General features: G+C 49.5%; 2 long non-coding RNA genes across 2 annotated transcripts in view; both read right to left on the reverse strand.

Moving 5' to 3' along the window:
- 1700057H15Rik (RIKEN cDNA 1700057H15 gene) overlaps positions 1–23,579 on the reverse strand; it is a 36,334-nt gene extending 12,755 nt beyond the window's left edge. Inside the window, exons 1-2 of the long non-coding RNA NR_040774.1 lie at positions 23,547–23,579; positions 20,655–20,723 (exon numbers count right to left, since the gene is read on the reverse strand). This is a non-coding gene — a long non-coding RNA (RIKEN cDNA 1700057H15 gene). The remainder of the gene's footprint in view (positions 1–20,654; positions 20,724–23,546) is intronic.
- Positions 2,896–5,695, reverse strand: Gm31769. Its single transcript, XR_376632.2, has 2 exons — positions 4,650–5,695; positions 2,896–4,535 (listed from the first exon to the last, which is right to left on the reverse strand). It is a non-coding gene; the product is annotated as a predicted gene, 31769 (long non-coding RNA).
- Positions 23,580–24,438: the final 859 nt, after the last annotated feature.

Here is a 24,438-nt window from a genome sequence, read left to right on the forward strand (position 1 = left end):
TGCTGCTCCAGCATCAATGCTCCTGGCCTGGGGAATTTGCATAGATAACTGTTTATCAGAAAAAGTCCAAATGAAGCTGAGCCAGGAGGGTGATGGCTAAAAACCTGAGGACCCTCGCTGCTGATAAGAAAGGGTGCCTGCTCTCAATCCAGAGGCCTAAGCTGGTGTCCATACCCTACTTCTGCTGGGCAGAGGTTATAGTTCTCTTTCCACTGATGGGCAGTTGAGGAGTGTGTATCTTACTGTGACTGAGGAGGAGGCAGCTGACTTTCCAGATAGGGCTTTTATTCCACTGAAGTCTTTTTCTCCAAGAGCTGGGTCTTTTCTGGGTCAGGCCCACTGTGTGCCATGTACCACATGGAAGTTACCTGTGCCAAGCCTTAAGTTGATGATCCACTGAATAGCCAAGGGCCTAGGCATAATTCATGATAGGCTATGCCAGATCCCAGAAAGGCTGGAATCCATGCTATACTGGTCCTCTAGTGAGAGATGCCACCCAGCATGTCCTCTCCGTGCCCAGTGCTGGACATAAAGCTCAACTCTTTCCCTATAGAACTTTATAGTATGGTCAAGAAGGAAGACATGGCCCTGTTGGCTTAAATACCCTGGGAGCCACTTGTGGCCAGCTGGTTTATAAAGATTCATAGAGCCTGGATTGGTGATATACATCTGTAATCCAAGCACTTAGGAGACAGAGGCAGAAAGATCACAAGTTCAAGACTAGCCTGGCTACACAATGAGCTTTGGGTCAGGATTATATTTCAACCACAAATAATCAGATAAAGACCTGTAAGAGTTAAGATACACCAGAGGCTGCTGCATGACTCCGGTCCAAGCCTCTAGGGTAGAAAGTCAACCCTGAAGGATGAGTTGGATTCTCATAGGGCGATATCAAGGCCAAGGTAGCCCAGCAAGCTGGCACTAGAGCAAAGAGGACTTGGCACACTGGGAAATGGTCAAGTGGGTGATGAGAGAAGGGAAGGGGTAGGAGAATGGGGGAGGACAGGAGGAGGTAAGACTTCAAGAGAAGGCCAAGAAGGAATCCATCCGTGCACAGGAGAACCTAGAGTGGCCAGCAGGGAGTGAGCCCACCCCGCCTTAACCAAACAAGCTCCATCATTCTTTCATATTGTAGGCATCTATGGAAGATTTCAAAAAAATCAGATTTGTCAAGACAGAAGGGATGAAAAGGAAAGAGAAGAGACAGGGGAGAGAGGGAGGTACAGAGGGAGGAAGGGAAGGAGGGAGGGAGGAAGGGAGGGAGGGAGGGAGGGAGGGAGGGAGGGAGGGAGGGAGGGAGGGAGGGAGGGAGGGAGGGGAAATTGAAGAAAAAAAAATCTAGGCTGAATTCCTATGGCCAAACTAGAGCCAAGAGCTAGAGCTTCGGGCGGTGGTGGAGCACGCCTTTAATCCCAGCACTTGGGAGGCAGAGGCAGGCGGATTTCTGAGTTCAAGGCCAGCCTGGTCTACAAAGTGAGTTCCAGGACAGCCAGGGCTTTACAGAGAAACCCTGTCTCGAAAAACCAAAAACCAAAAAAAAAAAAAAAAAGAGCTAGAGCTTGCAGACCTTCGAGTGTCCAGGTTCCGCTTGAGTGCGCCTTGAGCCTGTCCATGGGTGATGTCAGATGCCCCACAGCCTATCAAAATGCAGCAATGGCCACCTCTCCAAATCCCAGAACATGCTAAGCTGAGGGACAGAACAATTCTCAGCCACAGCCCTGCGCTTTCCTGCCTTCTCTGGCCTTCTTCCGTCTGCTCCTTGACAGGCCTGGTTGAGGGACCATGCTGGTGGCTTTAGTTTTCCTGAGCCATGAAGGGATCCATGCAGCTACCCCATCTCTTGTCTTGTGAGACATCTTCTGCAACAGGAGGAGGCTCACGCAGTGTCCAAGCTCACACTTTGGACAGTGGCAGAGCTGAGGCTAGATGCCAGGTCTGCTGTCCTGACCCCAGGTTACTCTTCTGTGTCTGCCATTGTGGGTCAGTATGAGAGGCTCAGCTGACAGACTTCTGTTATGTTACGAATATGCCTTGACCTTGTTTCTCAACACACCTTGATGTAGGTGAGTTCTCTGTAGGCTGGTACAGACACACACATGAGCACCCCAGGCAGGCTATGTTTGGATCCGCCTTGAATTCTGTTCTTAGATGGCCTCTTCTTTGGTCTCAGGAGATTGGTACAAGGAGACAGACACTTCTCCTCCCCAACCCCAAGGAGGCTTCCATTCTGCAATATCTAGTGTCCTCCCTTGAGGAGTTCTAGCAAACAAGGATGTCTGCAGGTCATTACATCTACAGGGTATTTGGTGACCTAGTCTGAGTCAGCAGTGCTACCACAGTGAGATGATTCAAACCCAAACCTCAGGAGTAAACACACCTCAATCACCAACTGCATACCGGGCACCAGGCTTTCCTGTCAGTTTTCTTATCAAACCTTCACCATGGCCCCAGGATCTGGGGACGGCTCACCCTCAGCTCACAGCTGCTGACATGATGCTGATCCTACAGTCACTTCCTGAGGCTCCATGGCTCAATGCCTGGACTTGGCCTCAGCTCTATACTTTCTTAGCCCACTCGGCCTCAGAGATCAGCTTCCCTGCCCCTCCCCACTGGTACCCACTCCTGGGAGGCGCAACAAGATACTCAAAGTAGAGCTAAACCTGGAGACTCAAAAAGCTCTTTCCCCAGGACCTGTCAGAAATTCTGGGGTTGGGACATAGCCCTCACATCTGCTGCCTACATGGGCTTTCTGAGGTCCCTTGCTCCGAAAGTCCTAACCCCACCCTTGCATCTTTCAGAGACTGGCCCCCATCCTCTCTTAGTACTCTTCCGCACCAGCTCCCCCAAAGGGTTAAAAATGGGAACCAAATAATTTATTTCGAGATCTTCAAAAAACAAATTCAAATTTTTTTTAATTATGTCAAATTAAGGCCATTAAAAGTTAAGCTGTGTACCAAGAGCATTTTCCCGAGAAAGGTGCTGGAACGTCATTATTTCTCCCCAAAACGCACTTACTGTACACTTCTCAAAGCCATCAGCCTTGATTGAAGGCTAATGAAAAAGCTGTCCTACGTCGGTTTATTCCTTGTATCCATTAAGAATAATTACGGCTGAACAATTTTTGATGCCTGTAACCTTCGAAAGCGTTGCTAATGGCATTATAAATTGCTTCTTGTCCAATGACTACGGCGGGATGCTTAATTCAAAGGCGCTCTGTCAACAGGACTGATTTGTGTGGCTAATGAGCACATTTAAAACAACAGCCTCGGCTCATGCATCCGAATGTCAATAGGAGGACGGGGTTCAATAAGGAGGCTTGTCCGTAATAATTAGTAGGGACAAGCACTCTGGATCAGGTCCACTGTGGCTTTCACAGCCTTGCTGGTGACATTACCAGTGTCCCCGGGGCCCCTCCGGGTACCAGTCTTTATTGTTGGGCTAGGGTTAGAACCCAGACAGACAACCAGGGCAAGATGCAATGGCAGAGGAGAAGGTGTCAGCCAGGGTGTACAATGCAGTGACAAGACAAGCTACTATTTATCAAATGCTTAGTTGTTCATTTCATGGGCTTCTATGGAGCACCTGTTGTATGCACGGGGTGTGATGGTAAGCAGGACTTACAGGTAGTCTGGCCTCTGGGGCCAGCAAACAGTTCACTAAGCCATAGCCAGAGAGGCTGGCAAGTCACACTGGGAAAAGGAGGCCCTGGGAACAGCAAGCAGAGGCCCAGAACCAGCCTGGGGCAGTGAAAGTGAGGTTTAAGGTGATTGTGGAGGGTCCTTGGTAGCTAGCCAGTCCTTGACAGCAAAAGGTAGTTCTACCTGCCAGAGTTGGCAGAGGTCCAGAGTGGGCATGGAAGGGGCCTGTCAGAGAGGGCTGTCTGGAAGGCATCAAAGTACTTTCAAGTGTTATTCTCTCCCCAGTCCTAGAATGCCTTCGCCTGGTCCAGTCCTTAAAGACTTGATGCATATGAGATCTCCCTCAGGGTGCCAATATTGATTTCTTCTTGCTTTCTTGGTTAGACCACAGTTCCTGGCTAGTGTCAAGGCAAAACAGGTCAATATCTGCCATCTCCTCAAGTTCAGGGACTCAATACCCTCACCCCCAAAGAGCCAACCACGAAGCCAGCACATAGGTGGCCCTTTGTCAGGATAGCTATCGTGTGGATAGCTGCCCCATTTAACTTTTCCTTGCACTTCCGCAATCCACAGTGAGCCTCCGATGGCATGATCATTCCCTGGATATTCAGATGGGAGAGGCATGAGATGTGAGAGGAAGATGGAGTTGGAAGTGCTCAGAAATAAAGCCATGTGGTACCCTAGAACCCCCGCCTTTGTCCTAGACATGGGTACACACAGCACAGTGGCTCAACAGCCCCCTTACCAGTCACCAGGCCTGAGAGAGAGAGGCCAAGAAGTGAGGGCTTGAAGGCCCAGCAATGTTCTTTCCTTCCACACAGCTAATGGAAAACTAGTCACTGTGAAGCTGGGCATTGGCAGATATGTGACTGAAGAAGCCGGCTGGTTAAGACTGTCCTGGAAAAGAAATCAGGAGAAGAAAGTGGCTGAGAGCTCAGGCTCCAGCTGTCAGGGTTCAAATCCCAGCTCTTCCAGATAGAAGCCGTGAGACTCTGAGCAACAGACACTTACTCTAGACACTGCGGCTCCCCTCAGTGTGAGATGGGAATAAGAACAGAGCCTGCAGGGAGTGTCACGGCAAGAGCTGGATGAGCATCTGTGTGTAGAAGGCCATGCGTGGTCCCCAGGACTCTGTAACTGATATCACTGTGTTTTCGGATGCAGGAAGCAAATGAGTCGACATTGGATCAAAAAGGAAGCAAAGATGCCAACAGAAGCTGATGGCACAGCATCCCTTGGCTAGCGAGCATAAATTAGTCCAAACCAGGAGACTTTCTCCTGCCCCACCAGTCACCCCAGGTGCAGCAGCCCAGGGTGCACATGTGTGTGAACATCTGTGTCTTCAGAAGGTGGGATGCATGGCACAAGGATAGATGGATGCAGCCATACAGCTCTGTGTCAGACGAGGGGTGGAGCTGTCCCGGGACAGCCCTGGGCCTGCTAGGAGGTGTCTCCAGGTGTCTGCCCGCAGGAGCTGAGGGGTAGCAGACATAGTGGGGGGCCACTCCCTCCACTGCCTTCCCACCAGCACCCTGCCACCTCCAGGGCTCTCCAGGTGCAGGCTGACAGGATCTGTCTCCTCGCTTCTAGTGACAAGGCTCAGATTTCTATCTCAGGGAGAGGTGCTTCGGGAAATCCCAGGAAGAAATGATAAACAGAGAATTTGCCCCGCTGGTCTCCAAACATTGTGTTTCGAAAGTCCTCCAGTGCTGTTTTTAAAAAGAACATTTACAGTAGCATTTTTATAGTGATTAGTATATATCAATTACACATATCAACGAGCTTCATGGCGACATCTAAATACATGCAATCTATCATGCTGTGATGGTACAGCCCTAACTACCCAAGCTTCCCCTTTCCCTCAGCCCCCGACCCCATCTTCCCCTAGTGCTATCTCTTTTGTCTTCAGGTCATCTATTATTGTCATCATCATTAATCTCACATGAGGAAATGCTCACTTTACTGAATAGAATGTCCTCCAGCTCCATCAGCTCCTGCAAATGACATGATTTCATTCTTCTTCATGACTGACTAGTACTCTGTTGTGTGTGCACACATGTGTGTGTGCCTCTGTGTGTGTGGTGTGTGCATGTATGTGCCTACGTGTATGTGCACATGTGCGCACATGTGCATGTATTGTGCATGTGTGTGCACATGCAAGTGTGTTATCTATCTTTGTCCATTCAGCTTGTGTGCAGTGTGTACATGTGTGCACGTGTGCATTTGTGCATGTGTATGTGTGTGTGCATATGTGTGCATGTATGTGTATGTGCATGTGCTGTGCATGTGTGTGTGTGTGTGTGTGTGTGTGTGTGTGTGTGTGTGTGTGTGTGATGCATTCTCTTTGTTTATTCATCTATTGATGGACTCCTAAGCTGCTTCCGTGACTTGGCTATAGTGACCAATGCCACAATAAACATGTGTGTGGGCATCTCTACTGCACTCTGTCTGCTTTGTAGGCTATGCCCAAGAGTGGTACCCCACTGGGATCATATGTTCATGCTCTTTCTAGTGTCTTCAGGAGCCACTGTAGTATATCTCACAGTGGCTGGACTGATTTTACATTCCCACCAGCAGTGTACAATACCCACCCCTGCCCCCATAGGTTCTCCAGCATCGGCTATTTTCTTGGTTTGAGTTTTGATCATTTTGACCTGTGGCCCATTGATTAAAGCCCTCGTTTCTTTCTTCCAGGAGATGGTGAAGGAGCCAGTGTTTGATCTGAGCTTCCGTGCTTCATTTTCTTCAGGGCAATGGGTTTAGGGAATGATCAGTCTCTCCAATTAGACCTGATTTTCAGTTCTTCATGGCAGAACCCCTCTGCAGCATGTGGCGTGCCCAGCCCGTTACCACACAACTGTCTCTGGCTTCATGACAATGCTTCTAGTTCCCTCTAGGACTGAGAGTCTTTTCTTCTTTGCCTTTGTCTCATCTGACCACCTTCCCCTTGGTGCCATGCTGAGTGGGCCTCTCCCCACAAGTACCAGCTCCTGTTCTCCCTCAGCCAGGGCTCCACTGAGCCAGCTCTAAATAGCTCACTACCCTTTGACTATGTCTTTTCAGACAGTCCACATGGGTCAAGGGTCAGCAAACCTAAAGCCAATGTCACCTTGGTCCTCGCCATGCACCAAACACTCACTACTGTCATCTGTCTATCCACTGACCAAGCCAGAAATTGAAAGAAAAAAAAAAAGAAAAAAACAAAAAGAAAGAAAACTAAACTCATTTTAAATCCAGGATCTGCCACATAACCACCTGTGTGACCACAGCAAATTATTTTATCTCTGCAACCCTCAGTTTCCCCATCTGCAAAATGGAGATAATAATTCCCCATCTCTTCAAAGGTTGTTATGAACCATGAGGGGGCAAATATATAAAATAAAAAAGTCAGAAGAATTAAACGTCGCCTGCAGTTCCTGTCTATTGAATCCTTTCAACTCTCAACCTATTTATTGACCCTTCTTCCTTGTTGCCACCTTATTGGCAATGCTTAAAATAAGTTCAGAATTTACTGAAACATCTCCTGCCCTCACTTCCCCTGGCCTTGTCACCATCACTGAGCCACTAGAGTGAGTGCCCACAGGGTGAATGAGAAGGTAACCTCTCCTGACAATGAGGTGTCTGAAACTGGTTTCATCAGTGAGTCTCTCAAAGCTTTGGCAGACAGCACTCCCTTGTTGAGGGAGGGTTTTGTGCACTGTGTATTCAGCTGCTGATTGCTGTGCTCAGAGATCTGGCTGCAGTCCGGACACACGTTGGCATCGTTGGGATATTTGGAGCATCTCCTGTCTCAGTGATGTGTAAAAATTCTTTTCCATCACCTCTGATTGGTTAATAAAGAGATGATTCAACCTATGACCGGGCAGAAGAGAATAGGGAGGGATTTCCGATCCCAGTCAGGGGTCCCAAGCAAAAAGAAAAGAAGAGGAGAGAAGGACCAGGAGAAGGACCAGGAGGAGTCACCATGAGCAGATTTTCAGGGGGGGTCACCATTAGGAAACACACGGAGCAGAGTGAGCCAGGGTAAGACTCAGATGGCAGGTAAAGGTGAGAATCCACCTGGCATAGTGCCTGCAGCTTGTTAGTAAGTTTATTAATCCTCCATGTTATTTACTCAGGAGCTAAAATGAGACAGAGCAGACATATAAATGCCTTGTCATTACTTGGGAGCAAAAGGGGTGAAGAAAAGCCCCCCAGAATTCCATTTACACTCCCTGGAACTGCACGGGGGAGAGACCCAGTCATCCCAGCACCAGGGAGAGAACCAAAAAGGAAGAGGAAAGGGATCTGGTGTCCCTTTGTATGGAATGACCCCAAAAAACTCTCTACCTCCATCTCTGAAAGGGTCTACCACCCGCCAATAGCATCAATGGGCACAAAATCTCCAATACGTGGGACTTTAGGAGATATTCATGATCTAACTAGAACAGTATTCGCGCGCGCGCGCACACACACACACACACACACACACACACACACACACACACACACACACACACACGGCTTCTAGGATCAGGCCCCTTAGGGTTATGCCCTCATCCCAGGCACCCTTGTCCAAGAACTGTGTAGTGTGAGGTAGAGAAGTCTGGCTCCCTCTCTTCACTTCTTTGCCACTCCAGCCTTCCTCAGTGGAATCTGCCGAGGCTCTGGGGTAGGTGCACAGTAACCAAGCCTCTCCCTCCAGCCTGCTTCCCTGAACTCCCATAGGTGGACTTCCCAGATGACTCATGGAAATGCCCCCATCTCCATCTCCCATCCCTTCACCCCAACCCCTGAAGATCTCCATGTCACAGTTCAATTCTAGAGAGTCTACTCCAAGATGGCTGTTCTTCCTGCCCTTCTATGTTCATTCCTGGTGCCCTCATCCCTTGCCAACTCTTACAGAACTAAGATTCCTAGGTTCCTTGTTCATCCCCATCATGGAGTAGAAGCTATCCAAGATGGACACCCCAACTCACCTCAGCCTGTACCTGTTTGGTACCTGCAATTGCCCCTCAGAAGGCTAAGTTGATTCCATGACAGACTTCAAATTGGCAGTTAAGAAGACTAGGCCTAAGAACTGGGCAAGTCCAGGCAAGCCCAAGCAAGTCAATTACTAATAGAAAACAAAAAACAAAAAAACCCTAGGCTCCAGCCTCCTGCCCCAGTCATGGTTCTGGAATGCCTAGAGAGAGAGTAAGATGGAGCCCATCTACCCTGGACTCCCAATATGCTTTAAAATGAGCCTGCGAGCTCACTTGATTGTCTCTCTGTCTTGGTGGTGCTGCTGGACTTCTGCAGAATAAAAGAAAAGAAGAGGGGGTGTCACTCCTCGAGTTTACATACTATCTTAGTCTGGGGTATCATTCTTCGGCAAGCAATGGACCTTTACACCCCAAGATACATATACTCAGAGATTTCTTCAGAGCTATCCCAGGAGGGGCTCTTGATATGGCTTACAAAACAAGTCAGTGGCCACTGCTGGTTTTCCGGTTATAAGTCATGAGTATGGTAGACAACCCGGGGGCTTCATTCCCCGAGCAGGAAAGCTGAGGGAGGCTTGCAGATGAAACCTGGGAGTTGCAGTGTGTTTAGAAGTCACCCAGTGTAGTAGTATCAACTGTAACAAAACAGCCATACCAAATATACCAAGCATGTCTTCAGCTTGCCACGTTCTAGAGCCCCCTGAATGTTCATTCAGAGGCTCATCAGGATAAAGCCCTGGCTGTACAGCCAGACTCATGAAAGCCTAATGCCAGCCCATCTTGACAACCTACTCTTCCAAGCCCCGCCTTGAGAGCACTCAATCCACTCTCATCCTCTTGCCCCACGAGGCAGCAGGCCAGACACACCCTTGCCCCGCTTTGCAGCCCAGGGAACTCCCAACAATGGAAACCCTTCCTGGAATCTGGTCCTGTCCTATCCCCCTTCCTTATTTCATTTCATTTTACTTTATATTTGTTTGTTGTTGTTTCATTTCTTTGTTTTTGAGACAGGGCGTCACTTTGTAGCTCTGGCTGGTCTAGAATTCACAGTGATCCTCCTGCCCCTGCCTCCTGAGTACTGGGTCTTTCAACATCATTATTTTTTTTTAATTATTTCAATAGCTTTTGTTAATTTTTTGACAACTTTGTGCATGTGTATAATACATTCCGATACTATCATTTCCAATACTCTCTAATCTCCATGAATCCCACGTTCATATCTTTCGTTTTATTTTATGATCCAGAGTGGAACTGGGGCCATTCTTCAGCTCGCTCAGTCCTCTGCTGTCATGTTCCCTCAATCTCAGAGGGGTGACATAGATTTCCATTTGGGGTTCATTAGTGTGTGTGTGTGTGTGTGTGTGTGTGTGTGTGTGTGTGTGTGTATGTGTGTGTTCACGAAGGTGTGCCTATATATGAATGTGTATGTGGAGGCCAGAAGACAACCTTAGGTGTGTCATCTTTCGGGACACAGTCCATTTGCTTTGAGACAGGCTCTATCTCTCCTTGACCTAGAGCTCATCAATTAGGCTGTACCGGCTAGCTCGTGACCCCCACGGACCCTGCTCTCGACATCTCTCCAGCCAAGGATTATTAGTGAACATCACCACACCTGGCATTTTTATGAGGTCTGGGACCAAACACAGGTCGTCACACTTCTAAAACCCGGTGACTCTGCCTCCATCTGCCCGCTCCCCTCCCCACACCCCCATTCATCCTCTCACATCCTTTGCGTCAGAGACATCTGATTCAGTGTCTGTTTCCCCAAGCAAACTGAACTCTATGCAGCCGGGGATGTGGTCACCTCTGTCCTCAGCACACACAGCCTGTACCTAAGTCACAGCAGAGCTGTCCATTGAAGGGACGATATAGTCTCTGCATCTGAGCCAACCCAGGACATGTCTGCAGCTATGATCTTCAGCTTCTAAGTACATGGCTGGAGAAGTGGAGAGTATCCTGTCTTCTCTGGAAAACATGATGTAGGGACGCCTGGTCCTCAGCTTGGCTCTTGCCTGCAAGCACTAGGTGGGCTCACAGATGTGTGCCACCCTACCCAGATCTTTTGTGGATGTTGGAAATCCAAACTCCGGTCCTCATGCTGCATGTCAAATATTTTATAAGCCCTTTTCCTCAGCCTCCAATTACTTTTTAATTTGTTTTTATTCTAACAAAAAAATCTGACTTTCCAGAATTTGAGGGAAAAAGATTAAATAATCAAGACAATTTCAAAGTTTGTAAGTTTGTGAGGTTTTTTTTCAGCCAGAAAATAGATTAATATAATTTCACTCACAAAAAAAAATCTGTGGGTGCTGGGGTTGGGGTGTGTGTGTGTGTGTGTGTCTGTGTGTGTGTCTGTGTGTATGTGTCCCATAGCTGTCATGTCTAAATTTTAAGTTCCCCAAGGACAGAGACAGCATCTTCTGGCTTGTCCCCGACACAGAGCCTGGTGCATGACTGATGCTCAATAATTACTTGTTGAGTGAAAGAAAGTGAAGACAGTCCAGTCAATAAGAAAGAGCTGATGTGGCAGCCTTCCCTTGGGCAGCGTCGTGACTGGCCGTGACCTTCTGTCAGCTACCAGCAGGGAGGACGGGGCACCAGGAAGAAGGGATTGAATGGCTAATGCAGAAATCTGCAAAGCACTAGGAATTATTTCCCAGGGTTGTCACGGCCTCTCCCCCCCTTGGGGGTTGATTTCCTTCTCTAACCCAGAACACACACACACACACCTCTGAGGGCTTCAGCCACCAACATGATCATCTTTATTAGAAAACCATCTGTTGTGTGTTCATATGTGATCTGGTCTGTATGCATGTATGTATGGGCACATGGAGGCTAGATATTGACATGGTGTCTTCCTCGGCCATTTCTCCATCCTATTATTTGGGACAGGGTCTCTCCCTGGGGAATTTGAAGCTCACTGTCTCAACTAGACAGGCTGGCCAGAGGGCCCTGTGGTCTCTGTCTCCCCAGCTCTGGGATTATAGGTAGACACTTCTGTGTTCAGATTTTTATGTGGGTGCTGAGGATTCGAACCTAGGTCCTCATGCTTGCACAGCAAGTACTAAAGTACTCCTTGAGCCCTCTCCTCGGCCCCTGATAAGGTCATCTTTAGTCTTCTCCCTCTTTAAAGACCTTCACACCTAAATCTCTGTCTGTGCCCTCTCAGACTCAGTGCTGAGAGTGAGGGTCTATCTGACCCCCAGGGCCTCGGTCCTACACTGAGACATGGATGCCCAAGGCTCTGCATCCCAGAACAGAGCCTATTTCTCTCCTTTTGGGCTTTTAGACTCACTGTGACTGAGGGGATGAGCAGAAGTGACATTGCATGCACTCCCAATTGAGCTGACCTGGTTGGTGGCACACATTATCCGGTTAACCTCAGCCCAATCAATGGCCAGTCCACCACTAGAAGCACAAGTGATAGCGAGACCAGCCAGCTCCAAGCAACATGCCCGCGTACCTCAGATGCAGAAGTGAGCCTAGCCAAGATCAGCCACGCCTGGCCTCCATCGGTGGAACAGTCCCACTGGTGCTAGAACTAGAACAGAGATGACTGGCGTTTGTTTCAAGCCTCTGGATCTTTGGATGCCTTGGAGAACATTCCTGACCTCCCTGCTCTGCAGCTCAGCCTTTGTTCTGTGCAGCAACACCCATAAAACAGGAAGTTTCTCCACCCACTCTGTCACCTAAGCCCTCCCTGACTGTTTCCAGACAGTCTTGCTATGTAGTCCTAGCAGTCTCAAATATGTTCTGTAGAGCAGGTTGTCCTTGAACTCACTAAGATAAGGCTGCTTCTACCTCTCCAGGGCTGGGATTACACGTTAGTGTACCACCAGATCTGTCTTCTTGTCTTATCCATAGCACTGGCTCTTCGCTTACACAACATGGCTGGCTATTTCTTCTTGCTGTCCTCTTCTTGCCTTTCCTTCTCTCCCAACCCCACCTAGGGCCACCACTAGTCACACTGTCCTCTCTTTGATACCTTTGACTCTCATCCTTCCATCACATCCTTGAGAGGTGACCCTTGAAAGGTGACTCCTGGTGACCCCCCCTGTTCATCGTTTTAGTTGCTATGTTTTAGGAAGTTGTCTAACCTCATTAGGTGGCCTTCACAACAAGTTCATAGTTATCAGAGAGGGTCCAACTGCTGTCTAGATGTCCCTCTGAGACCTGCTTTATCCCTCCTCTCTTATCTTAATGGCCATCACACCCAACAAGCCATCAACTTTACTTCCTATTTCATGAACAAATAGGACCATCAGCATCCTGTGACTACCTCTCAACCAGTCCTCCTCTCTAATTCCTTCTCCTACTTCCCACAGTAAGAGAGCCCTTCATCTTCTAACCTACACCTTCCTTCTGACCTGGATTCTCACCCCCAGGATGGTCAGGACCAAAACTCTAATCTTCTAAGCACCAGCCTCAGAAACTCTGGATAGGCAGAGCAGCCCCCGCACACGTGATCTGGCCCTAACTAGAAGCATGGCTGGCAGAGCAAGGGTCATTGCTCTTCCTTAGTGGGATATTCTTCCATATTTAATTTTTTCATATTATTGTTGTTTGACTATGATGTGTGGGGGCACACGTGTCTCAGAGCTTGTGTGGCAGCCAGAGAGCAACTTTGTGGAGTTCTGGGCCCTCTCTCTTCCACCTTTACATGAGTTCCAGGGATTGAACTCAGGTCACCAGGCTTGTTCAGCAAGCACCTGTACTCACTGAGCCATCTCACTGAGCAGATACTCAGGAGGGTATGTGTGTGTAAAGAGAAAGAGACATATATAGACACACGCAAACTATAAATAAAATGCAATCAAAATATTTCTAAAGAGAGAGAGGAAGTGAGCTGGCATAGCGTTGTACATATGTTGTATCTGCTCAAGAGGCTGAAGCAGGAGGATCACAAGTTCAAGGCTGGCTTATACCACACAATGGAACGATGTGTTAAGTGCCTAATTGATTAGAGACCAAAAGGAAAGAAGAATAAAAAGAAGAGAGAGCTGGGCGTGGTGGCGCACGCCTTTGATCCCAGCACTTGGGAGGCAGAGGCAGGCGGATTTCTGAGTTCGAGGTCAGCCTGGTCTACAAAGTGAGTTCCAGGACAGCCAGGGCTATACAGAGAAACCCTGTCTCGAAAAACAAAAAAACAAAAAAAAAAACAAAAAAGAAGAGAGCACCCAAGCTGAAAAGATGTTCCAGTGTCTAAGAGCAAAAAGAACACGAGTTTGAATCCCCAGTACCCACATTAAAGTTGAATGTGACCATGGGCACCCATCCCTCTAGTGGCAGAGCAGAAACAGGGGATCCCTGGGGCTGCCCAGCCAGCCAAAAACCAAGGAGCTCCAGACTCAGTGACAGAACATGTTCGAAGAAGATAAAGTGGAACGTGATAGAGCAGACACCCAAGGACTTTCTCTGACTGCTGCATGCTGGCACACTCATGTGCACACACACATGCGAATGCATATACTCACAGCATGCACACATGCATGTATGCACATGTGCGTGCACGCACATACACATACACAAGCATTCCAAAAGACATTTCAAAGACAATAGGAAGCAAAATTCAAAGAGAGGAAACAAAAGACAGAAAATGACAGAGAGAAAGCAGACAGGAAACGTGGGACAAGAACATGGGCTTAACGTTCTTCCTCGGGCACTGGCTTTCTGACATACTAGGAGGTGCTGAGCATGACAGAGTGGGAGGGTGTTACTCAGAAGGGAAGGACAAGGACAGAAGGTGGGTATATGGATTGGGAGAAAGAGCAAGGCAGGGCCATGTCAACCCAAGCCAGTTCCCAGTAGAGGTTGGTGGCCCCACCTTCTCTTTCCCTGGTTGGTATCTGCAGCCATAACCTTTTTAAGTGCTAAGATAGATATGCACCTGGAAGCAGGCTGGAGCTGAACAAGCAGGAAAGCAAGGCAGAGCAGGGGAGTTTTCATGTTTGTTACATGGAAGCCTGACTAAGTAACCTCAAGAAACAGCTTTGGGTGGGGAGATCTAAGGAGAAACAAGCTCTCTCAGGAAGAGTCACTGGAACACACACACAAGCAGTCACCCCATCGGCCCTCCTTCACCTCCTTAGCACTCCTCCCACCAAGACAGTCATCTCTCCAGGTACCAAGAGACTCTCCCTGCACTCTAGACAAAGGCCACAGACGCTGGGGTCTCCTGCACACCAGGTTCACAGGTTCATGCCACCTTCTACTTCTTAGGTGACCCCAGACAAGTCTTTGTTCCCTTAGATCTTCATCAGTTAATTGTCTTCATCAGTAATGTTGAGGCCTTGCTCTATACCAAATATCAGAGTCAAATGGGTCAGCTAAGAATATCTAACTGAGAAATTGCCACCACCACCACCCCCCCCCCACACACACACACGCACACATGATCTGTCCAGGTCACCCAGGAGATGATGTAGTCACTCTGCCAACTCAGCGCTCGGCTCCTCCCACTCCACGGTCTCACGTTCTCTTTGGGCAAGACTCATCTTTCTGTGCAGCCCCGCAGATAGAGGGGCAAGGCTTAGGAAGCATGCCCAGGACCCAGACGAAGCAGACATTCCAAGAGCATCTCAGACATCTGGTCCAGGCCAGAGCTCTTTGCCAGGCCTGTGCCAGGGCAGAGTGAGAGGAGATGCTGCCGTGACAGGCAATAGCCTACAAATGCTGGTGCCATTTCACCCGGGAAACCGAATCGGGAGACTGGCAGCTGGGAGGAGCATTTAACTTGGAGACCCCAAGCATCCAACAACATCCAAGGGGGAACGGGCTGGCCACGGGAGGACAGAGGAGGGGCCTCTTTGAGCTGGGGAACCCACCCACCCAGAAAGCTCCTCAAACAACAAAAGCAAGCAACCAGCTGCCTTGGGGCTAGCGGAGGAGGGGGCGGGGAGGGGGGCGCGGGGGAGGGGCGGAGCGGGGGTGCAGAAGGCCTGGGAGAAGTGTGAAGAGGGAACCGGTTCTGTCCATAAACATCTCAATAGCGTGATTAACTGAGCATCGCAAATTGTAACCCTTTCCTTTAATGCACTTTCCCTGAATTACCGCAGGAGCCGGCGGCCGAGGAGCCCCGTACAAATTGCTGGAATGGGCAGTTAAGCGGGGAGGTCGGAGGTTAAATGAACACGGTTGTTTATGAAGACACAGCCCGAATCCATTTGCATTTTAATATTCTCTCAGTGAGACAGAAAGCCACTTTGAGGACAGCTTGTTTGGAAATCCCATTAACGGGTTATTTATGGGACTCGTGGCTGCGTGACCCTTGCCCTTGTTTTGTTAAACATGAACCAGACATGAATCAGACGGGCAGCGGGCTAGCTGCTATTGTTTCCTGTAGCAGGAAATGTCATCGGATTCGATTATTCTGAGGCTGACACCTTCTGAATTATCACCCTCATAATGCTCAATTTTCCCTTTTTTCCCCTTTGGTCAACCTGATTATTTCTGTCTTTGTAGAACGCCGACTTTCAGAGAAGCCATTTCCCTGCCATTGGCTGTCAAGAAGGCTGGATGGAGCTCTGAGAGGCCGCTGGCCTGGGGGATGCGGAGGCACAGGTAGCCGTCATGAGGGACTTGCATCCTGGATAGCTGGCGACTTTGCATCCCACTTTTTGGCTCCAAGGCCCTGCCATCTAAACCTTTTGATCAACATCAAAGTTTATCTTTATATATATATATTTTAAAAAGAAACTTGAAAACTTATTGTAAAGGGTGTGTGTTTGGGGGTGGGGGTGGGGGTTAAAAAACATTCTGGTAGCCAGGCATGGTGGCACACGTTTTTAATCCCAGCATTCAGGAGGCAGAGGCAGGTGGCTGAGTTCGAGGCCAGCCTGTCTACAAAGTGAGTTCCAGGACAGCCAGGGCTACACAGAGAAACCCTGTCTCGAAAAAACGAAGAAGAAAAAAGAAAGAGAGAGAGAGGAAGAAAGGAAGGAGAGAGAGAGAGAGAGAGAGAGAGAGAGAGAGAGAGAGAGAGAGGGAAACATTCTGGTAATGTACTCAGAAGGCTATTTTTTTTAATATTTATTTATTTATTATATGTGAGTACACTGTAGCTGTCTTAGACACTCCAGAAGAGGCATCTGATTTCGTTATGGATGGTTGTGAGCCACCATGTGGTTCTGGGATTTGAACTCAGGACCTTTGGAAGAGCAGTCGGCGCTCTTAACCCCTGAGCCATCTCACCAGCCCCCAGAAGGCTAATTTTAACTTGCAGGATAAATAGAGCAGAGAGTGCACAGGGAAGTGAGGGGCACCCTGCCCAGGTAACTTTATGTACAAATATTTGCTGAATGGAAATAAACTCATCAAGTTTGGGATAGATTCGCCTTAAGATAGATGTCATCTTAAAAATAAAATGAGATTCTGGTGTCCAAGGTCCTGAAACTGGGACTAAAGCCTGGGGCCATCTCTCTTCCCCTTACCTGCTCCCCACTCACAGGCTCAGCAAAGCCACTCCACAGACCCACTTCCCTGGGCTTCTCTTCAGCTCAGGAGCCAGGGTGTGACTTATCCATCCTCCCAGATCACTGCTCCTCAGCCCTCAAGCTCGGCTGCATTCACAGCGTCTGACCTGTCTGATGGTCCCGAGAGCCTCTGCTGAGCGCTAGGAAAGACTGAGCTTTCCACCTGTCCCCTCCTCTCCTCTCCTGCCATCTAAGCCATCATTCCAGTGCACAGCACTTCAAAAGGTCTCCCAAAATACCCAGAACCCCAAAGACAGACCAGAGCTCAAGAAAAAGAAAAAAAGGTTGACACAAAAACTTGGAGCTATCTTTCAGTGACACACACACACAAAGCTGGCATGGCACCTGTTGTCTGAAACGAAAAGAAATGCTAGACCCCAAGAAGACCCTTGTGGTGGGAGCCAGGATGTCAGCAAACACCCCTTCTCTGAACCTCCTCCCGGGAACCTGGGAGACCAAGCTTCTCCCCCACCTGCTCCCTGCTGCAGTCCACTTCACACCATCAAGGGGAAACCAAGAGTCAAACCCATGAGGAGCATCCTCCATCAAAGGTTTGGGATGGGTGTGACAGCAGCCGATCCTTTGGCTTTGTGGGCCTAGCTCTAGAATACATCATTTATAGGCAGCAGTATCCCCGAGTTGCCTGGTAGGGCAAAGCAGCAGCTGCCTATAGTGGTAGCTGCTGGCTTGCTGAAGCCTGGGGTGGCCACTTAGCATCCCACATCTTCACACACAGCACACCCTGCCTCATCTCCCAAGAACACTGTTTGTTCTTGAATCCCTGTCCTGGGGGGCACCTGACCTCAGCAGTTGAGCCACTCAAGCTAAAAGTAGCCAGAGGGGGTCAACCCAGGCTCCTAGGCCTGAGCGGGGGGGGGGGGGGGGGGGGGGGGGGGGCCCTGGGCTCCCTGCTCAGGTGCAGGGCCTGCTGTGAGAACACCTGCTTCTCCTTGGGAACTCTCTTCCCACCACTTTCTGCAAAAGCCTTTTCGACCAAGTTTAAAATAGATCTCTCCTTATGAATTGGCCGTCTGAGGAATTCTCCTCCAGTGGTTAATTCAATCTTAATAGACGCTGATTTTTTTTTTCTCCCAGAAGAGAAGGGAACAATACATCTTTAGAACGGGTTTATAAGTGTCATGATTTTTCTACTAATTTACGCTGCATTCTCTGCTTTAAAATGTGAAATTACCTCATTGTGTCTCTGAATATCCTCCATGCTTGGGCCTGAAATTAAGCTCGTCGGAGAGGAGCCTAAATGACCACAATTTGCTGTGTGAAATGCCCTGATTGCAAGAGCAATCCCAAGCAATCCCCAGCCCCAGCGCAGCCCAGCTCACTTGAGCTGATTGGCCTTCCCTCTTGGCTTTGCCAAATACACCTGGTGCTACCTGCTGTGGGGGAAGGGGTGTCAGGGAAGTCACCCGCCAGGCCAATCTAGCCACTCCCTGTCCCCACAAGCAGACAACCGGCTGTCTTCTGGCTCATCTCCCAGGATCCAAAGAGCATATGCTTCTTGCTCAGACACCCAAACTTCTGTCCAATAAACAGCGCTCACAGGTAAGTATGAACTTCAATCTCCAGGCCACTTTGGACCAAGCTTTCAGGGACATCATGATCACCTTTATTCTTTTGGGAGATTCTGTGATCTCATCTCTTCTCCTAGGTCTTAGCCTATCGTGAAATGTCATCCACAACATGCTAGGCCTTTGGCATCAGCCTTTGGCCACTTTGGCATCTGTATGCAGACTCCTCAAGTTCAAAGGCCAGCACTATAACATGCTATCTGCGTGACTGGGTAAACTACGCATGTCTCTGGGTCTCTGTTTTCCTCCTCTGACTTGGAAACACTCAGAAAAAGAGAAGTCAACAGGATTGATTAATCGAAGGCAACAGAGAGCTGAACAGTTTGATGGGCCTGTGTTCTACATATCTAGATGTGGAAGGATTCTAACTATTCTAACACACCCTTCAAGTAGAAAAGTTCATATAATGATAAGTGTGCCTGTGCGTGTGCATGTGCACACGCGCGTGCACATACACAAAGCCCAGAGGATAACTTATATGTTGTTCATCAGAAGCCATCCATATTTTTGAGACAAGGTCTATCATTGGACTGGGGTTCCCCAGTTAACCTAGGCTAGACCAGCTGGTGAACCCTAGGGATCTGCTTCTCTCCACCTCTTCAGAGCTAGGATTACAAGCGCATGACACCGCACCCAGATTTTACAGGGGTGCTGAGGATCAAATTTGAGTCCTCTTGCTTGTATAAGTACTTTATGGACTGAGCTATCAGTCCAGTGAATAATTTTTGTTTGGGAGAAAAATAAAACAGTTGACTTGCATCGAAAAACTGATGCTGGCCTAGCTCAGCCTTTCCCCATCAGCACAGGGGCAGACATAACTGTTTTTTACTTAGGCTCCTATGTCAGAAATTCTGGTCTTCATTCTTGAATCATGGATGGCCCTAAACCCAGCACCAGAACTCCACCTGGTCTCTTGGTATGTTGTCTATCCTTCACCCAGTTGTCCCCAGAGTCTGGCAGCTTCTTCCGCACTCCTGGACTCTTTCTGGCATTTTCATATAGTGGTAAAGATAGCTGGTGGCTTCTGTCCCCATGTCCCATCAGCCTGGTTTTTTTATTCCAGGAGCAACAGAGCAGCCACCACCCTACACTAGTTGTGCCATTCTCACTGATCCCTAATGCTAGATCCTAGAATGAAACTTGGGGTGTGGCCCAGCCAGTATCCTAGCTTTCTGGAATTGAAGTGACAAAGCATCCAGCTGGGGCAGCTTGAATGACAGCTTCTAAAGTCCAAAGTTCAAGATCAAGGTTTTAGAGGATGCTAAGGACGCCCTCGGGCAGCTTCCAGGCCTTTCCCCACCCACTTCTGCCTGTTTGTGGCAATCTTGAACAACCTATGGCTTCCCCAGTCTCTGTCTTCATCTTCACACAGGGGTCACATGTATGTTTGTCTCTCCATATGTTCCCTTTTTATCAGGACACTAGTCATACTATGTTAAGGTTGACCCTAGCAATGTTATTACACTTGATTACCCCTGTAAAGACCCAATCTTCCAGTAAGGACACAGTCTTAGATGCTGGGGACTAGAATTCTAACCAATTTTAGGGAGCCACAGTTCAACCCATAACAGCCAAGCACCCCCTTACTTCATAGCTGGGGCTCCTGAAGGCCAAAGGGAATAAGATTTGCATAGTTCCATCAGCAACTGAGTCTCAGAAGTAGAATTCCAACTCAGGACCCTCATACACACATCATCTTAGGCCTCTTGAGAGTCTAAGTTTAGTTGGGGTTAGAGGGACCTAAAGGAGAGGGTGACTTGGCCATGACCCAGTAGGACCCATAGTGACAGTATCTCTCACAAGTCCCATCCAGCCACAGAATCTGGGCCCAAGCACCCTAGCTCAGGCTGAGCACTCCCAATGGTCAATCCGACCACACCAAAGAGCTTTTTAACAAACATCATCCGTCTCCTTCTGCCGTGCCAGCAACGGGACTGACTCACACACAGGGAACTCGAAGCCTAAATGCAGCCTTAAAATGATTTTAATGCTCACCTTCGAGTGCCAAAGATTGGGTCTCCCATCCCTTGCGCAGCCCATCTCTCCAACGTGGAAGTCGGGAACCTGAAAGGCAATTTTGTTAATGCTACTGGGAGGAGCAAACGGGTCTGGAAACTCATCCATCATCGTAACACGCTCCGGGATGGACTCGGAAGACAAAGCTTTCATCTTCCCTGCCAGGTGGAGCCTCTTCAATTAGGCTGGGAGGGGGTGTGGGTGGGAGCAGAGACAGACACCCTGAGGAGGAAAGCAAGGAGATGGGAGTCTTTCCTAGCCAGGCTGGAGGGAGGCAGCTGCTCCATCCTGCAAAGTTAAGGAGAAAGGGGTGCCTAGCTGGAGGAGGTTCCAGGACAGGCCCTAGGAGAGTGAGCAGCCGAGGCAGGAAATGACAAGGAGCTGTCCTAGGCTGAGCCCTCCCTCCTCAGTAAGGAGGAGGAAGACAACCGTGCCCTACCCTTTGGCTGGAAAGAGAAGAACTCTAAGCCACTAGAATAGTGATAGAGAAGTGATAGTTTAAAATCACAAGGCTCAACAAAGTGTCCCCTGGCCCATGTACCCCCCCCCCGGCTCATGCTCACAGAACCCCAATAATCAAGCCATCTCCTTAGGTCCTAGAAAGTACAGAAAGGACCATCTCTCCCCACCTTGTGCCTCTCCAATGCAGGCACCAGGGCTGAGGCAGAAACAGGTGGACAGAGCTCGGCTCCACCTTTCTGTACAGCAGTATTTTTCTGTCAGGTAGGGGAGGCAGCCCTCTTCATCAGGATAGGGACAAAGAAAGGCTACTGAATCTGCCCCTAGTGTGAGTAGTCTGCCAGTGATCCTGGGAAAACCTGTAGGACCACCCAGAGTAACAAATAGCAGAGATGGCCTGATTTATGCTCAGGGTAGATTCTTCATCCTGACAGATTGTCACCTGCCCTGGCTGGACTCTCCATGAGTCGATTGATTATTGATCATTCTGCCAATAAGTCAGCAAGGGATTTACTGAGCCACATCCACTAGGTACTTAGTGGGAGTTGCCCTCTGCCTGCCGGCCAAGAAGCATTGGCTGAGAGGCTCGTCATCAAGATACAGCAGAACAGAAGAAATGGTGTCCCTTACTGTGCACATGGCTGTGCGTTCTAGATGCCATACAGATACAGGTACTAACTCATTGCCCCTCCCCCTTTTTTCTCTGTTTTGTTTGTTTTTTTGGGTTTTTTTTCTGGTTTTTTTTTTGTTTGTTTTGCTTTGTTTGTTGTTTTTTGTTTTGTTTTGTTTGTTTGTTTGTTTGTTTGTGTGTAGCCCTGGCTGTCCTGGAACTCACTTCGTAGACCAGGCTGGCCTCTAACTCAGAAATCCGCCTGCCCTCTGCCTCCCAAGTGCTAGGATTAAAGGCGTGCACCACCACTCCTGGCTCCTCCTCCAGCCTTGAGTTCCCAACATCTGCCTGCCCACCATGGTGTTTCATAGCTCACGCTCATGCAGTTCTCTTGCCCAGAGCGTCCTGCCCATCCTCATTCAGCAGACTGAACTCAGTGCCCCTCCCACCTGTTCTCAACAGCACCAGGCCAGGCTGAGAGGACAAATGAGTCCTGACATTCCCCTGGCTTCACCCATGGCAGACATCATTAATGGATCACAACATGATTCTGAGAACTTTGCTGGGCTTAGCTGGACCTGCCTGCCTTGAGAGCACAAAGTGGGTGATTAAGTCAGATGTGAAATGTGGGAGCACAGCATAACGCCAGGGGTGTGCAGCACCACTCTGCCTTACAAGGTCCCTGGCCTGCCCACATCCTGTCACTTGGTGGAGCTGGTGGTAGGAGGGGGGAGGATGTAAGAGAGGAACAAGAAGGTGAGGGACCGTTTCTAGAAAAGAACACCACCTGACAAAGGAGCAAGAAAGAGTGACCTCTCCCCCTCTGCTTGCAGCCAGGCTGGGCTGTTACCGGGGCTCCTGGAAGGCCAGTGGGCAAAGCCTCTACCAAAGATTCCCTGCTTCCTAAGCCTCAGTGCTGCTTGCCTCCGACAGGTCCTCCCATGCGCACGGGCACTGCGCATGACATCATACTCTTCAGTGCTGCTTGCCTCTGACAGGTCCTCCCATGCGCGCACGGGCACTGCGCATGACATCATACTCTTCAGTGCTGCTTGCCTCTGACAGGTCCTCCCATGCGCGCACGGGCACTGCGCATGACATCATACTCTTCACAGCTCCCTCCTCCAAACACCCAAGGCAGGTGACACAGTTGCACTCACTTTTCATGGGAAATGAAGCCATTTGTCAAATGTCCACATGTCCCGCTCCGCAGCTCAACCAGGGTTAAGCTCTGAAAGGGATTCAGCTACTCAGCCTCTTGACTCTGAGGTTCCCCGTTCCCAAAGTGCATCTTGCCCTTTTGCCTCCATGGCTGCTAGCAGTCCCCTGGAATAAAAACTAGATGGTGTGTGTGTGTGTGTTTGTGGATGTGTGATTGTGTCTCTGTGTGTCTGTGTACAAGTGACTGTGTGTGCGTGTGTGTGTGTCTGTGCATGAAGGACTGTGTGTTTATGTGTGTGCATGTGTGTCTGTCTGTGTGTGTGTGTTTGTGTGTGTGTGTGTGTGTGTGTGTGTGTGTGTGTGTGTGTGTAGGAGGGATGTGTAGGGGTGGGTAGCCGTGCAAGCTGGGGACTGGGCAGAAGTCCTAAAGATTCACAACAGCTTATATAGATGAAAATAAACTACTCTAAAACAAACAAAAAAAAGTACAAAAACTAAATAGTGTGTGCCTGCACGCACCTCACTCCCTCCCCAGACACCAACCTGATTTCTGCCCTCCCATCCCTCTGGCCTCTGCCCTCCAACCCCCAAACACCCTTCAGAAATGCCTAGGAGAAGGGAGGGGCAGGAGGCTCCCTCACCTCAGGGTCTTCTGCAGTGGGAGCCTCCTCTCCTCTTTTTCTGAGGACAGAGCGGTTTTCCTTGTGCTCTATGTAAATGAGCTGTTTGTGAATGTGCATCTGTAATGGAGGAGCTGTCAGGTTGGGCTGGGGGGTTGGCTGCGACGGAGGAGGACAATAGATTCTGTGCTCAGAGGTCAGGCGTGGGGGGAGGGGACTGCTGGCTCCGGAGACTGGGGAGAAGGAGCCAGATGCAGGGGTCGGGGACAACATGCAGGGATGAGGCCCAGGCTCCAGTCTTGCTGAGACCTGGGGCCTCAGGCAGGGAGGTGGTAAAGAGCCGGGAGCCTGTGGTGACAGCTGGGCTGGGGAGGGTGCCATGTGCCAGGGTGAGGAGGAGAAGCCCGGGGCACTGGGGCAGCTGGGGCACACCCTGGGTGCCAGGAAGAAGCTGTAAGGCAGCCTAGGAGCTGCTGCTTTGGAAATCAGGAAAGACTCCTGTAAGGGACCCGTTTACCCCGTGCAGGGCCTCTATGCAGGATGGGACCCACTCTGGTCTCACAAAGCACCAAGCTCAGAGCAGCATACAAGCTATTCAATCAGCGGTAGTGCTGCAATCTAAGAATCCAACGATAAGCCCAAAGAAAACCTTCATTTAGCCTAAGGAGAAACTGGGGTGTGGATGACAATGACAAGGCCCTAGAGTATGATCAGAACCCCATGGTGGCGGTGGCGAGGAACAGCAGGGCTCCTTGAGGGGCCTCTGAAGACCAGCTTCACCCCAAATCCACAGGTTCTAAGGCAACCTCACTGGCCCTGAAGCCTGATGCCCTGGAACTTCTGTGAGGAGCACAAGGGAACCTCAAGAACTCTCTGGTCTCCTCAGTACAGGTTCGGGCCCGGGGCTTGTGTG

This window comes from Mus musculus, chromosome 4, assembly GCF_000001635.26.
Source record: "Mus musculus strain C57BL/6J chromosome 4, GRCm38.p6 C57BL/6J".
NCBI classification, from domain to species: domain Eukaryota; kingdom Metazoa; phylum Chordata; class Mammalia; order Rodentia; family Muridae; genus Mus; species Mus musculus.